Source organism: Macaca fascicularis, chromosome 6, assembly GCF_037993035.2.
Source record: "Macaca fascicularis isolate 582-1 chromosome 6, T2T-MFA8v1.1".
Classification (NCBI taxonomy): domain Eukaryota; kingdom Metazoa; phylum Chordata; class Mammalia; order Primates; family Cercopithecidae; genus Macaca; species Macaca fascicularis.
In genome coordinates, this window is record NC_088380.1 from 20,519,777 (window position 1) to 20,533,777 (window position 14,001).

Below are 14,001 nucleotides of genomic sequence, written 5' to 3' on the forward strand. Positions count from 1 at the left end.
GCCCCCATGATCCAATCACCTCCTACCAGGTCCTTCTCTCAACATGTGAGGATTGCCTGGGAATTACAATTTGAGATGGGATTTGAGTGAGGACACAGCCAAACCATATCAAAAGACAAAGGCAAAAACAGATTTTGTAAATGTTTATGAAGTCTATCATTTGATTTAAACATTTGAAAACTAGAACATGATATAAAAAAGAGGACATATCAGATACATGTTGTTTCACAATATAATAGATTCAGTTACATGAGTTGTTAATGACTGAGCAACTTTGGTTTGTCATGCAGACAAGTTGAAAAGAACTTGATGGTCAGGTGCAGTGGCTTATTCCTGTAATCCCAGCATTATGAGAGGCCAAAGTAGAAGGATCACTTGAGCCCAGGATTTCAAGACCAGCCTAAACAACATAGTGAGACCCTGTCTCTACAGAAAAAAAAAAAAAAAAAAAAAGAAAAGAAAACGAAATTATATAGGTGTGGTGGCATCTGCCTGTAGCCCCAGTTACTTGAGGTGGAAGGACTGTTTGATCATGAGATAGTCTCAGCTTCTCAAGAGGCTGAGATGGGAGGATTTCTTGAGCCTGGGAGGTTGAGGCAGCAGTGGGTGGGATTTTGCACTGCAGCCTGGATGGCAGGGCAAGGCCCTGTCCAAAAAAAAAAAAAAAAAGAAGAAGAAGAAGAAAGAAGGAAAGGAGAGAGAGAGAGAGAGAGAGAGAGAGAGAGAGAGAGAGAGAGACAGAGAGAACCTTGAATACTTGAATGTAAATTTTGAGGTATAATATGGAACTGTGTATCTAGAACCTGAAAAAAATTTACATATTTTGGCTAATTCTGTTATAGAAATTAAACTAAGAAAAAATCAGAAATACAAAACAATTTGAACAAAATGAGCATAGTAATGTTGGCAGTAGCAATAGAAATAAACTAAAGAGCCAAACATAATAATTTAGATGAACAAATTTTGATATGACCATTAAAGATATAAGGGATTTAAATAGCATTATATTGAAATACTTAAGTTTATTAGAACATTCAATGATGTATTAGTAGGTGCAAAATTTATTCAAAATCCACATATACGCAATATGTACCATAAAATGATTGTACTTATACAGCACATTTGCTTAAAACAATATTTATCTAAGTTTTTGTGGCGATTATCTATGAGTGGGGGGATTGTAGGATATCTTTATTTTGTAGTTTATATGTTTTCTACACCAGCGTTTGAAACAATAGATCTATCTCACTCTATGAAGAATAAAATAAAAATGAACAATGCAAGCTTAACAATGCTATAAGCTATTTTATGAAAACACAAGTTTCAAACCTCTAGAAATTCATAATAAACAGTAAGTCTTATGTGTATGTAAGTGAATAAATGTAGCCACATACATAAGAATATAATGGGACCTACACAGAGCGGATTTTCTCAACAATTCTGACAAATAAGAAAAACTCTAAATCTGAACTTTGCTGTATTCAATGTTTTAAATGGCTTGATGACTTTACATAAACTATATCTGACTTTACGATATGTTTAAAATATAGAAACATACTCTCCTGATACCGAAAATCACAAGCAGATAACTATAATTTGTAGATTTAATAAATAGTATCATATGTTAGCAAAATATCTATTAAAGTTGAATCAGTGTGCTAGAATTACCGGGGTGATTTCTTAGATTTTTTTTATTCTGATAATTAGTAGAGAAAAGTACAAAAACTGTACAGTATGTCAACAGTTTCACTGTCCTGAAGGCTACATTTCTCTGTAAGGTTACATTTAAGGGAGAAGGATGAAGAGAAAGGCAGGTAGAAAGAGAGAGGCGGGTAGAAAGAGAGAGGCAAGTAGAAAGAGACAGGTGTGAGGTTCTTGTGGGGACAAAAGTGCAACTGGACAGAGGACAGGATTTCCTAGTATATTGTCCCGCCATGTCAATAAACAGCTACCTCTCTCTGAGTGACACTTACATGACAGAGAAGGTGTGCATGCAGTACAACAGAACACACAATTTGCTTTTCTTTTTCTACAATGACAACAACCTGTAGTAAATACGAACAGATGGTATGTGGCTTTCATAAAAAAAAGAAAAAGGCTTTCAGGAGAGAAAACGAATTAATTTTGTTGTGTGAGTTTGAACTTCGTACTACACATACTAATTTGATTTATATACAAAAAGACAATTTGTTTAAAAGAATGAAAGAAAGGCAACAGAAAGTCATTTGCAAAACCTGGTATATCAGTGGAGGTTACTGGTCATTAAAACATACTATATGCTTATTTCTGGACAGCTGTTGTGTTCAGATTATTTAATTCAATTATGATGAGATTAAAAATAATATATCCAATAATGCTCTTGCTCAGAGAGAAAAACATGTCACAATTTCATGGATATTAGTTAGGCTTCTAATCTTTAATCACTAAAAGCATGAAGGCCTGAGAGAAGATTAAGAGCTCATAAATCTGGATAAGAAAGAGAAAGGTTTATCACACTTTAATGTTACATCAGCTAATACACATAATTCTATATTCCAATTGGATGTTATAGATTGGTTATTTTCTTCTATATACAGTACTTGAAGCATGGAGATGATATATTTAGCAAATCAGCATATCAATCACATGGTATAAATAAAGTAGCAAAATTGCTAAATCATTAAAAGAAAAAAAAAACAATTCTTCTTAATAAAGGGATTCTAGATGTAGAAAATTTTACTGATGGAAATCAGCTCAAAGCCTGTTTTATCTGGAGCAGATTTTCTTTCCAATAGTAAACTACTAGTTATTATTTTCAAGAGTTATATGTGCCTGCTTATTCACCTACAGTAAATAACGAAGAAATAAAGTATTTCGCTTAATTAACAATACTGATGAGCTATTTTAAAGTCATTTAAGAGTATTGTTATATTTTGAGAGTTTATTTTAAAAGAAAACATAATAAAAGATGGTTACATAAATAAAAATTACAGTTAGATTGAATATACACTATTGTTAATATCCAATAAGTTTGATGAATAGAACAGCATAAGACAGTGGAGATGGTCTGCTGATGGGTGGAAATAAAAGACCAGATTAGAGGTTAAAGGACAGAGGTAGATACATGGAGTAATAAAATTACATGAGTGATAACCATGAAAGTTGATGAGCTGAACAGGGGAGTGAGAAACAAATGTCAGTAAAGAACCATTAAGAAACACCTACAGCTCCAGGGCAGCAAGAATAAAAAAGGCTCAGAATGAAATAGACAGAAAGAAGCAAATTCATCAATGAATAAATTATAATAAATTACAGTATTAATGTATATTATAAATAAATATCACAAGACTACAAACATAAATAATAAGTATTTTTCCTAAAAACCACTGATATTGTCACGGTACAGTCATCTTCATATTTATAATTTGTTAATAATAAATGTTATACATTTCCATATTTAAAATTAAATTTAGCAATAAGAGAGAATATCCTTCTGCTCAATATATATTTAAGCATTTTACACTTTTGCAGAAATATTTTTTCATTTAAGATCACAAGTGAAAAATCAAAATTTTAAAATATAATTAGGTAAATTGGTATATGGTATATTAGATAGGAAACTCCCTAAATTGTTACCTTAAGGTTTTGAAACTATTACTGTATTACATTTTCTTTTAAAAGGATATGTGGTGGTGTGGGTAAACTGATGGCAACTATAAAAGACCTAAATGAAATGAATAAATATATAAATGCTAAGTTCATGAGACTCTTGGGAATACAGTTCACAAGCTTTTTTGAAAATCCTTATCAAGAAAATAGTTTTTAATACATTTATTTATACTGTAAAATATTTAATCTTTGAGATTAAATAATATTCTAAATATTAAATATATATAAATATATGTGTTAAAATAATCAAGAAAATAGAAAAAATTAGAATTTCAGGGAAGACTAACTTGTTGACATATATAGGTAATACAGAAAACTTTTTAAAAACAGATAGAGAAGAATATTTCCATTAAAGACGAGTGATGCTATTTTATAAGAAAACAAAATATATTATTAAAGTTTGTGCAGCAATCCCATTATTTCTTCTCTAGCCTCTGGAGAATAAGTCTTTCTTATTTTTAGATTTTCTTCTAAAAGAAATATATTTTTAACATGATGTCTTAAAAATAGCCCATTTAAAAGCAAATTAACCCATTCTAACCCCAATTAAAGCAAAGCATGCTTATTGATGGAATGCTAGTCTACCAGACAAAAATAAAATTCTGAATACTCAGAATATATAATAGAACTGGTATCCAGTTTGCTTGTTCTAAGTAAATGTCGTACAAATAACATTTTCTAGTATAAAATAACAATTAAAATAGAATTTTCAAAAGTGACTTGCAACTTCATTTGTTCAAGAGCTAGTGTATAGGGATGAATTCACACACATCACTTATAAACCTAATCAGCAAAAAAACTTCAATGCCCCCAGAAACGTTTTGTAAGAAGCAAAGTTTAAAATATATTACTAGAGCTTCACATATTAATTTGATTTATATATAAAAAGATAATTTGCTTAAAAGAATGAAAGAAATGCAACAGAAAGATCATTTGTGAAACTTGATACATCAGTGGAGGTTATTGGTCATAAAAACATACTATGAAACATACTATAAAACATACCGTGAAACATACTAATGAAAGCCAAATACCACATGTTCTCACTTATCAGTGGGAGCTAAATGATGAGAAAATATGGACACAGAGGAGAACAACACACACTGGGGCCCTTCAGAAGGTGGAGGGTGGGAGGAGGGAGACACGATCAAGAATAACAATTAATGGGTACTAGGATTAACACCTGGGTGATGAAATAATTGGTACAACAAATCTCCATGACACAAGTTTACCTATGTAACAAACCTGAACTTGAACCTCTGAAATTAAACGTTAAAAAATATTTTAAAAAAGAGAGAGAGAGAGAGAAAGAAATGTGAATCGAGGTGATCTGCCAAATGGTGCAACAATTTAGCTTCACCATCAGAGTCTCCATTATACCAGTAAGAACTACATATAAAGGGAAACCTATTCAAGTTTTAAAAATACAGATGTGCTTTCTGAGGTCTAAACTACCATTATTTGGCAGTTAATAACTATATTTGTACTAAGTAAACAAGGATGATACAAAGAAAATGCGATATTCTTCCTTTGGTGGTGGCATTATCTGTAAATGGCATTTCAAGCCTGATTCATGTTTTAAATATGATGAACAAAATGAATGAGCTTGTTTATTTTTAGCACAGCCTTTGTTTTTCTCATTTATATATTATCCTCACAAGTTGCAAAGCAAAATTTGTTTCCTTAGCATCTTGAAACAAATATACTTAGTATATTGTATTTATATTGCATCTTACCATTCTACTTGCAAAACTATTAAAGTAAATCAAGAAAATGTTCACTAAATGTCAAAATTACTAAGTCTATAAATTCAGAAAGCTTTTCAATTTTCTATCATTGAAAGTCTGCATCCAAAGGGTAAAAGTTGTTTTCAAACAGTTAGAAAAACTAAGGCGGTGCATGATCAATAAAGCAAAAGTGGCAAATTAAAACAACTGATGACTCCATTTTAAGAGTATGAATGTTCACTACAGTATTCTTTCAAATTTTACTGCAGTTTTGAAGATTAAAAATACAGTTTGGGGAATAATACAATGAGATACCACTACATACCTGCCAGAATGACTAAAATGAACAAGACAGACAATAACAAGAATATATCTCATAATGATGTAGGAGCATAAATTAGTAGAACCATTTTGGAATATGATTTGTCTTTATCTATTAAAGCTGAATATACACATACCTTATAATGTAACAATTCTACTTACAATATATACCCAGTAAAAAGGCACACATATTTTCTCCAAAAGCCAAATACAAGAATGTTCATAGTTATATTATTTGTAAAAGTTTTTAATAGAAATAGTAAATAGAATAGTAGTAAATATTAAATACAATAGTAAATAAACCAGAAGTTATCCATTCTACTACTGAAGGGCTTTTGTGCCATTTCTATTATTATTTCAAATAATAGTCAATAATATTAATTACTAATATTACAGTTAATAGTTAATAATAGAAATGGCACAAAAGCCTTTCAGTAGTAGAACAAATAACTTATAGTATATTTATACAATGGAATGATCTACAGGAATGAAAATGCTTAAACACCTGATTCATTCCACATAATGGATGCTTTTTACAAAAGTAATGTTAAAAAGCCAATAGAAAAATACTGTGGAAATATTTTTCAATGGAAAAATACTGTATAATTTGGTTTATTTTAAATACACAGGCAAATGCCACGTATACTGTTAGAAGTGAGGATAAAGAGGTTATATCTGGGGAAGAGAACAGGACTGTAAAAGTGCAAAAGGTAGGCTTCAGGAATGCAGGTGATATTCCATTTTATATGAGTGATGGTTACCTGTGTATGGTATTCACTTGAGCCCTATTATCTATGTGTGAGGTACTTCAAATTTATTTTCTGAGATATAGTATGGGCTGTGTGGCAGGAAATATCTTAAACCCTGGAAATCCAAACGTAAGTGAATGCTCAATATCCTGGGTTAAGGAAGGTTTACTTTTTACTTGGAGGTGAGAAAAAAGGAAAGGAATAAGCTAATAAACAGTATTGAAGAACACGAAAAATTGGCTAGTGTGATACAGAACTACTTTACGGAAAAGGGTTTTGTTTTTAATAGGATGAGAAGAGCATGAAGGACAAGAAGGTTGCGGTAAAAAATATGAGAGAAGGACATTCAGACTAAAGGAATAAGCAAGTTCAACTGCTTAGCATATTTAAGGAGGGGATAAAACTGTCACTTAATGAGCATAGATAGTGATCAAGTTGGAGAGGGAGGCTAGATGAGAACATAAGAAGTTTTTGAGGTGATGGCAAGAATTCAATCTCTTGTTTTTCATATTGGGATCCTTGGAAGAGTTTTGAAAGAGAGGAACAACATCTACTGATTTATACTTATAGGAAGTATTTGCTGATTGTCATATGAATATATGAATGATTTGAGAAGGGTATTTGCTGATGCAAGTCAAATGAAAGAAATCATTATAGAAGAGATCAAGATTTGAACTGGTAGGGTGGTAGCAGAGATACACGTAGTGAACATATTTTAAAAATATTTTAGGGTTAGAACATATAGGACCTGACAGTGATAGGAGGGATAAGAGTGACAAAGGTGTAAAGGATCTCTGTCAGTTTTCAGCTGGTACAAATGGGATCATTTACTCAGATGTCAGAAACATGTTAAATCTGAGCAGAGTAAATAGGTGGTGTTGTCCCCAGATGTGTTTTAAAGATGGAAGTTTCCACCAATTTGGGAGGTCGAGGTGGGCAGATCACTTGAGTTCAGGAGTTTGAGACTACCCTGGCCAACGTGGTGAAACCCTGTCTCTACTAAAATACAAATACCAGCAAGGCATGGTCATGTACAGCTGTAATCCCAGCTACTAGAGAGGTTGAGGCAGGGGAATCACTTGAATCCAGGAGGCAGAGGTTGCACTCCAGCCTGGGCAACAGAATAAGATCTTGTCTCCAAAAAAAAAAAAAAAAAAAAAAAAGATGGAAGTTTCCAGAGCACACTTACGGGAAGGATCATTAGAGAGTGATACTTTGATGATGTAGCCAATTAAAGAGAGAAGTCAGGGAGGGTATGGGGGCAGAATCCTGAGAAAGGGGTGCAGATACAGCATGTGTTGTCCTTCACTATAATTTGAATAGAGGCAAGAGATTGGAATACTGGTACTAGTTCATATAGATTGGTAGAAGTGAGCTTGTCACTATCCCATCGATTTAGAAAATTCTTTTCTGAAATGTGACGTGAGCCCATCAGCTGGGATCCAGGGTGCAGTGAGTGTGGGTGCTGGTCGGTGAAGAGGCATTATGGATAGAAGAGGAAAGCTGGGCATGCTCCATTCTGACCTGGCTACTTTTAAGTAAGTGTATCCCGTAGAGCCGTCTAGGAATTTCTATGACTTAAATTTACTCTTCTACAAAATGAAGTTAATGATATCTACCTACACTCCAGTGCAGTAGGCCAAGAAGGATATGTCATATAAAAAAATGATTACTACATGTTGAGGTTCCAGAAAATACTGGCAGTTAATCTGGTTGACTATGCATGCACAAGCAAATTATAAATGATACATTATATAAATATAACATTAACTAAATCAATGAGATATAAAATCTGAGTTCAAAGTATACATTTTTCTTAAATAATTTCTATGATTTTTTCAGCATACCATGTCTCCACATTGTACTTAATAAAAATTCTGTTAAATTTTTATGTTTTTGTACATTGACATTCATTTTGCCAAAATAATACACTTTTATATGTCATAAAACTAATTTTCTTATGTAGTGATTTTTAAATAAAATTCAATATGTTGGGAAAAATTGAGTGGTTCTAGATGAAAAATAAGTATGAAGAAAAGTAAATGATGAGGTCTGTAGGAGGATTGTGTACTATAAAAATATCTGAGTGAATGTATTTTCAATGAAAGGCAAGGTCTAGGTTGAGCATTTAGAGCAGAAAGTTCAATAACAAACACAATTTGATCTGAAGGAACTGTTATTTTAAATATTTTATGTCTCTTAGGTAATAAAATTTTTACAAATAATACTTTTTTGCAGTTGGTAATAAATTAGAGATATAAACACATATTAGCTAAGGACAAACTATTATTGTAGAGTTTATCGATTAGAACAATCTGGCTTTTCCATTTAGTTAATGCATTACTTTTTCATTTTAAATGTTTGGCATTCCTTTTAGTAAAAGAATGGGTATCATTTCTAGGATGCTGACAAAGTGTCCTAGTTTACTTCTTTCTGAAAGCACAATTTTACACTTGGAAGAGTCAGCACATACAGGATGCTAATACCAAATTTAAGTGTTAAAAATACCTTTTTGCATACACATTAAATCCTCTTTAGCACCGGACTGAAAATGGAGTGAGATGCTTTCCCAGAGAAACAAGCTATTCCTAACGGTTACATATTTCTAGAGTCACAGTCACATAAGAACTGCGTCTGAAGTTGGCGAGAGCACCTCATCTGAAACGGTGATTCATACTTAGCAAATTTCGACCCAGTGAAGTTCATATTCTATTGATTCTTATTGTGTGATACTTCTTTTCCCTTTTATTACCTGAGTGAGTGTTAAATGGCTCAAATTAAAGAATTCTTAATTAAACTTCCATAAATTCTGTTTAAAAACTCTGGAAAAAAAAACTAATTTAAATTTTACTTTACATAATTCATTAAAAAGATCCAGGAAAAAAAAAAAAAAGGTCTTTAATATCAAAGACAATGCAAAAAGCTCACCGATTCTGGCAATCTACATAATTACAGAAAAAAAAGAGATTGAGGGGAAGAATACATTTTATCTACACACACACACACACACGCACATACACACACATTTGTTGTTTCAGTATAGAGTGGACACAGTAGTCAACTAATAGTTATAACCTTTCAACGGTCTTGAAGAATCGCCAATTGAAGACTGTCAGCTGCAGTATTTCAGGGAAAGAATTTGGACTTAGTCTTACGAAGGGGTTTCAGAAGATCAGATGACTCTATTACTCAGGCATATTCTTTAGTAGTATACGGTAGATGGTCTTTGAAAAAAGAGGATTAATGAGGACTGGAGGGGATTGGGAGGATTAGAAAGATTGGTAGAATCCAGAGTGACAGAGGAAAGAAATAAGACTGTTAGAAATATAATGATATAGAGTTGAAAATAGGAAAACAAAAGAATACCTACAAATTTCAAAGGATAAGACTAACTTATGGCAACGTGACAGGATATAAAGAAAGAAACAATGATGAAAATGAGTTATGAGGCAAAAATAAAGACAAGAACGCATCAGATTGCTACACTGTTTTGTAGAGATTTTAAAGATCTAATATTAAGTAAGGATTAAGTAGAATAGTATGGGTTAAATAACATTTGATTTTTAAAAAGCTGAATAAAATTAATATCTGCATGTTTACATATATATGTTTTTTTCAGGTTTATGGAAAAAGGTGTAAATGGATAAACAAGGTATTAATTTGTGGATATACAGTTTGTAGACATTTCAGCTCAGTGGGGATTGAAGAATGGGAAATAAAATATAATTTGACTTGTGACAATAAACACCTGTCACTTAAGAAATTAAAAGAACAAAAACAATAATTCAGAAAAGTGAAACAAGTAAGAGAAAAATAAAATGGCACTTCCTTGTGTGTCAGAAATGAACACATAATTGGGAGTTGGTTCTGCTTCTGAGTACCCAGCCAGGTTCTTTGGAAGCAGATCAGATGCTGATGTAATCTCGGCAAACTGGTGCTTTCACAGGCTTTGCACTTAGCTGAAGTTATTCCCCAAAGCTTTGGCTCATTTGCACGTTTTTTATTACCTAGAATTCAATTATTTAAATGAGGCACTCTGATAAAGAATACGGAAACTCAGATGGACAATTTGCGTCAGTATTTCCAAGATCACCAATCAGACAGATTAAAGAAGACTGGTATATGTCAGTCCATTTGCACACTTCATCATGTCTAGGATTGTTTCATGGGCAGGCAGGCAATTCATATGACTGCTTTTAGAATCCTCTGCTAAAGAGGGCTTTTATAACCAGGTATAAGCAAACAATATCCATGAGACATTTTAAATAAAGAAATAAAATTGATACCAGCCAGATTTAATTAGATAATTTGCCTTAACCCATTCCTTTATTTTTTTATACCCTTGAAATTTGTTTGACATTTTTCTCTTAATATTTTCATAGGTGTTATGATTTAAACACGAGATAATACCATTCAAGCTGGGAGGATAAGTTTTTCCCTATTTAGCAGTTTTGAAAAGGTTAAGCAGCATCCTAGTCACTTAGTTAAAAATTAGTTTGATCAGTAAACACACACAGACTTCTATATTCTCATTCTAAGCCAATCTTTGTTAATTATACCAGGTTACATTTTTTAATTGAGCTATAAAATATTCTATTACGATTAAATTCACTTTTTTTAATGACACTGTGAAAAGTTGAGTAACTATTTCCTGCACTACAAAAGTAAAAAGGAGAGGGTAATATGTTTATTTTGCAACATATTCTATATATTACTTTGTTTATTGTTTGTATAGATGAATAACTGAATAATTTACCTAAGACTGTACAAAATAATTCAATACTATTTTAATTACATTTGGACACAGGAATTGGAAGTTCAATAAACTCACATAAACAGTAATAATATATCATTACTGTAGACAAGAATGTATTCATTAGGTAGGATGAATTATTTTCTTTCATTAGGAATAAAATTTACCTTCTTTTTGAGAAAACTTAACATCCTTCAGGAAGCTAACCTTTAGGTTTCATATGACTGTTTCATCAATTTACTTTTGAGTAATATAACAATTCCAGATTGACAGTATAATTATTACAGATTAAATAACATTCTATATGTCTCTCCTTGGAAAATTCACATGATATGCTGTTTATATATATGCAGGAACTTCATAAACCTCAATATGCTAGTTTTATTAGTTTTCCATTGCTGCTGCCAAAAAGCACCACAAATTTAGTGGTTTAAAAAAACAACAAGTTATTATCTTGCAGCTCTGTTGGTAAGAAGTCTGACATAAGTCTCAACTGAGCTAAAATCAAAGTGTTAGCGTGGCTGTATTCCGTTCTAGAGGCACTAGGGGAAAATCCATTTCCTTTGTCTTTTCCAGTTTCTGGATGCTGACCAAAGCACTTGGCCCTCTTCCTTCATACTCCAAACCAGCAAAATCAGATTGAGTCCTTCCCAGATGGGATCGCTGTGTCCAACTCTCTTTCTCCCTCTTTCACTTTTAAAGACCCTTGGGATTACATTGGACCCACCAAGTTTATCCAGGATCATTTCCCTAATTTAGGTTCTCTGATAAACGACCTTAATTCTATCTGCAACCATAACCCTCCACTGCCATGTAATATAATCACAAGTTACAGCAATTAGTATGTGAACATCTTGGGCACCATTATTCCGCCTACCATGCTAGCATTCAAGGTAGTCACATGCAGCACTTATACATTAATATGTTTGAAGTATTGCTGTAACTTCGCTCATAGAGTGAGTTTCAGAAGCTACATCACTTAATTTATCTTAGAATATAAATATTCTGAGTGAAGCCTGGTTGATAAAGAACTAGCCAATCAAGCTGATTATTGTCTCTTAAGTTTAATAAACAGTGTGATTATAAAGCCGTAAAGTGATTATTGGTGGGGATGGAGAGAGATGGGGGGGGGGAGAGAGAGAGAGAGAGAGAGAGAGAGAGAGACAGAATGTGTATATGTATGTGTCTTGGGATAGTTGTATGAAGGAGTACTTTAATTCATATGAACAATACTGAAATAATCTTGCGATACAATAATTTTGTATATTTGCTAAAATATCAGTTTCACAACTTAATAATCACCTCAGACCTTCTGCTGAAACTATAGATTTATATCTTGGTTCCTAATGATTTACCTTGCACTTAAAAGTCTGGGCATAAATCACTAGGAAATGGCAAAGTAAAAACATACGGTCTTTCAATTGATATATTGGCTGGGGAAACTTCATATCTTGTCTATTCTTCTTTTACTATAATCATTTGTAGGGTAAATTGGGGTTGTCAGCAAAGAACATTTTAAAAGAATTAGTACTAAAAGAGATATGTTTTATGCTGCAAAGTAGTCAGATCTGAAAAAGCAATAATTATAACATCCAATTTAGGTAAACTTAATAAATATAATAGAAGATAAAATATATTGACTAATAAAATACATAGATGATTACACCAGTAATTTCGGGCAAAATTTGTTTTTACGGCATCAAGAATGTTCCATTTGTTTCTAATAGCAGACTCACACTGATGTAATAAAAGCCATCTATGACAAACCCACAGCTGACATAATACGAATGGGGAAAAGTTGAAAGCATTCCCTCTGAGAACTGGAACAAGACAAGGATGCCCACTCCCACCACTCTGCTTCAACATAATACTGTAAGTCCTAGCTAGAGCAATCAGACAAGAGAAAGAAATAAAGTACATTGAAATTGGTAAAGAAGAAGTCAAACTATCACTGTTTGCTGATGATATGATTGTTTACCTAGAAAACCCTAAAGACTACTCCAGAAACCTCCTAGAATTGATAAAACAATTCAGCAAAGTTCCAGATACAATATTAATGTGCACAAATCAGTAGTTCTTCTACACACCAACAGCGACCAAGCAGAGAATCAAATCAGGAACTCAACTCCTTTTACAATAGCAAAAACCAAAACAAAACAAAACAAAACAAAACTGAGGAATATCCTTAACCAAGGAGGTGAAAGACCTCTACAAGGAAAACTACAAAACACTGCTGAAAGGAATCATAGATGACACAAACAAATGGAATCACCTTGAATACAGAATGATTTCCATAAATACATACATCGGAAAAAGTAAGTAACTGTAAAAATTTTTAAGATGAACATTTTTTAATTAAGGAAATCTACTCTTTATACCTAAAATAAAAATTACACTAAATATATGTTGAATATGTGTTCATATGTATTTGTGAGTTTCCATTTCCATAATTTAAATGTATTTTAAGACAGAGTCTTCCTTGAAATCCATCTTCCCAAGCTTCAAGACAGTCACTCACCAGAGCATCCTCCTCCCACTACAGTTACTCCTTAGTTGCTAGTGTCCCCCCGTCTTTTCAACCTACAGGTGTTTGTTGCTCCACTTCCGGTCCCTTATGTTCTTAACATTTTCTCTCATATTCAGTATCTTCACTTTAAGTGCAATCTAATATTGCATACGGATTTTTATTTTATTCCTGCACCACAAAGCTCTCCCTGCAACTCCACAGTTGCGTATTCCACTGACTCCATTTTATCCCCACTTGGACGTCTCAGTCTGTAAATGTGCAAAACTCAGGTCTTTG

At 32.6% G+C, this 14,001-nt stretch overlaps 1 protein-coding gene across 10 annotated transcripts in view; it reads right to left on the minus strand.

Annotated features, from left to right (window-relative positions):
* CDH18 (cadherin 18) overlaps positions 1 to 14,001 on the minus strand; it is a 1,123,620-nt gene that overhangs the window by 489,135 nt on the left and 620,484 nt on the right. The window lies entirely within an intron of this gene.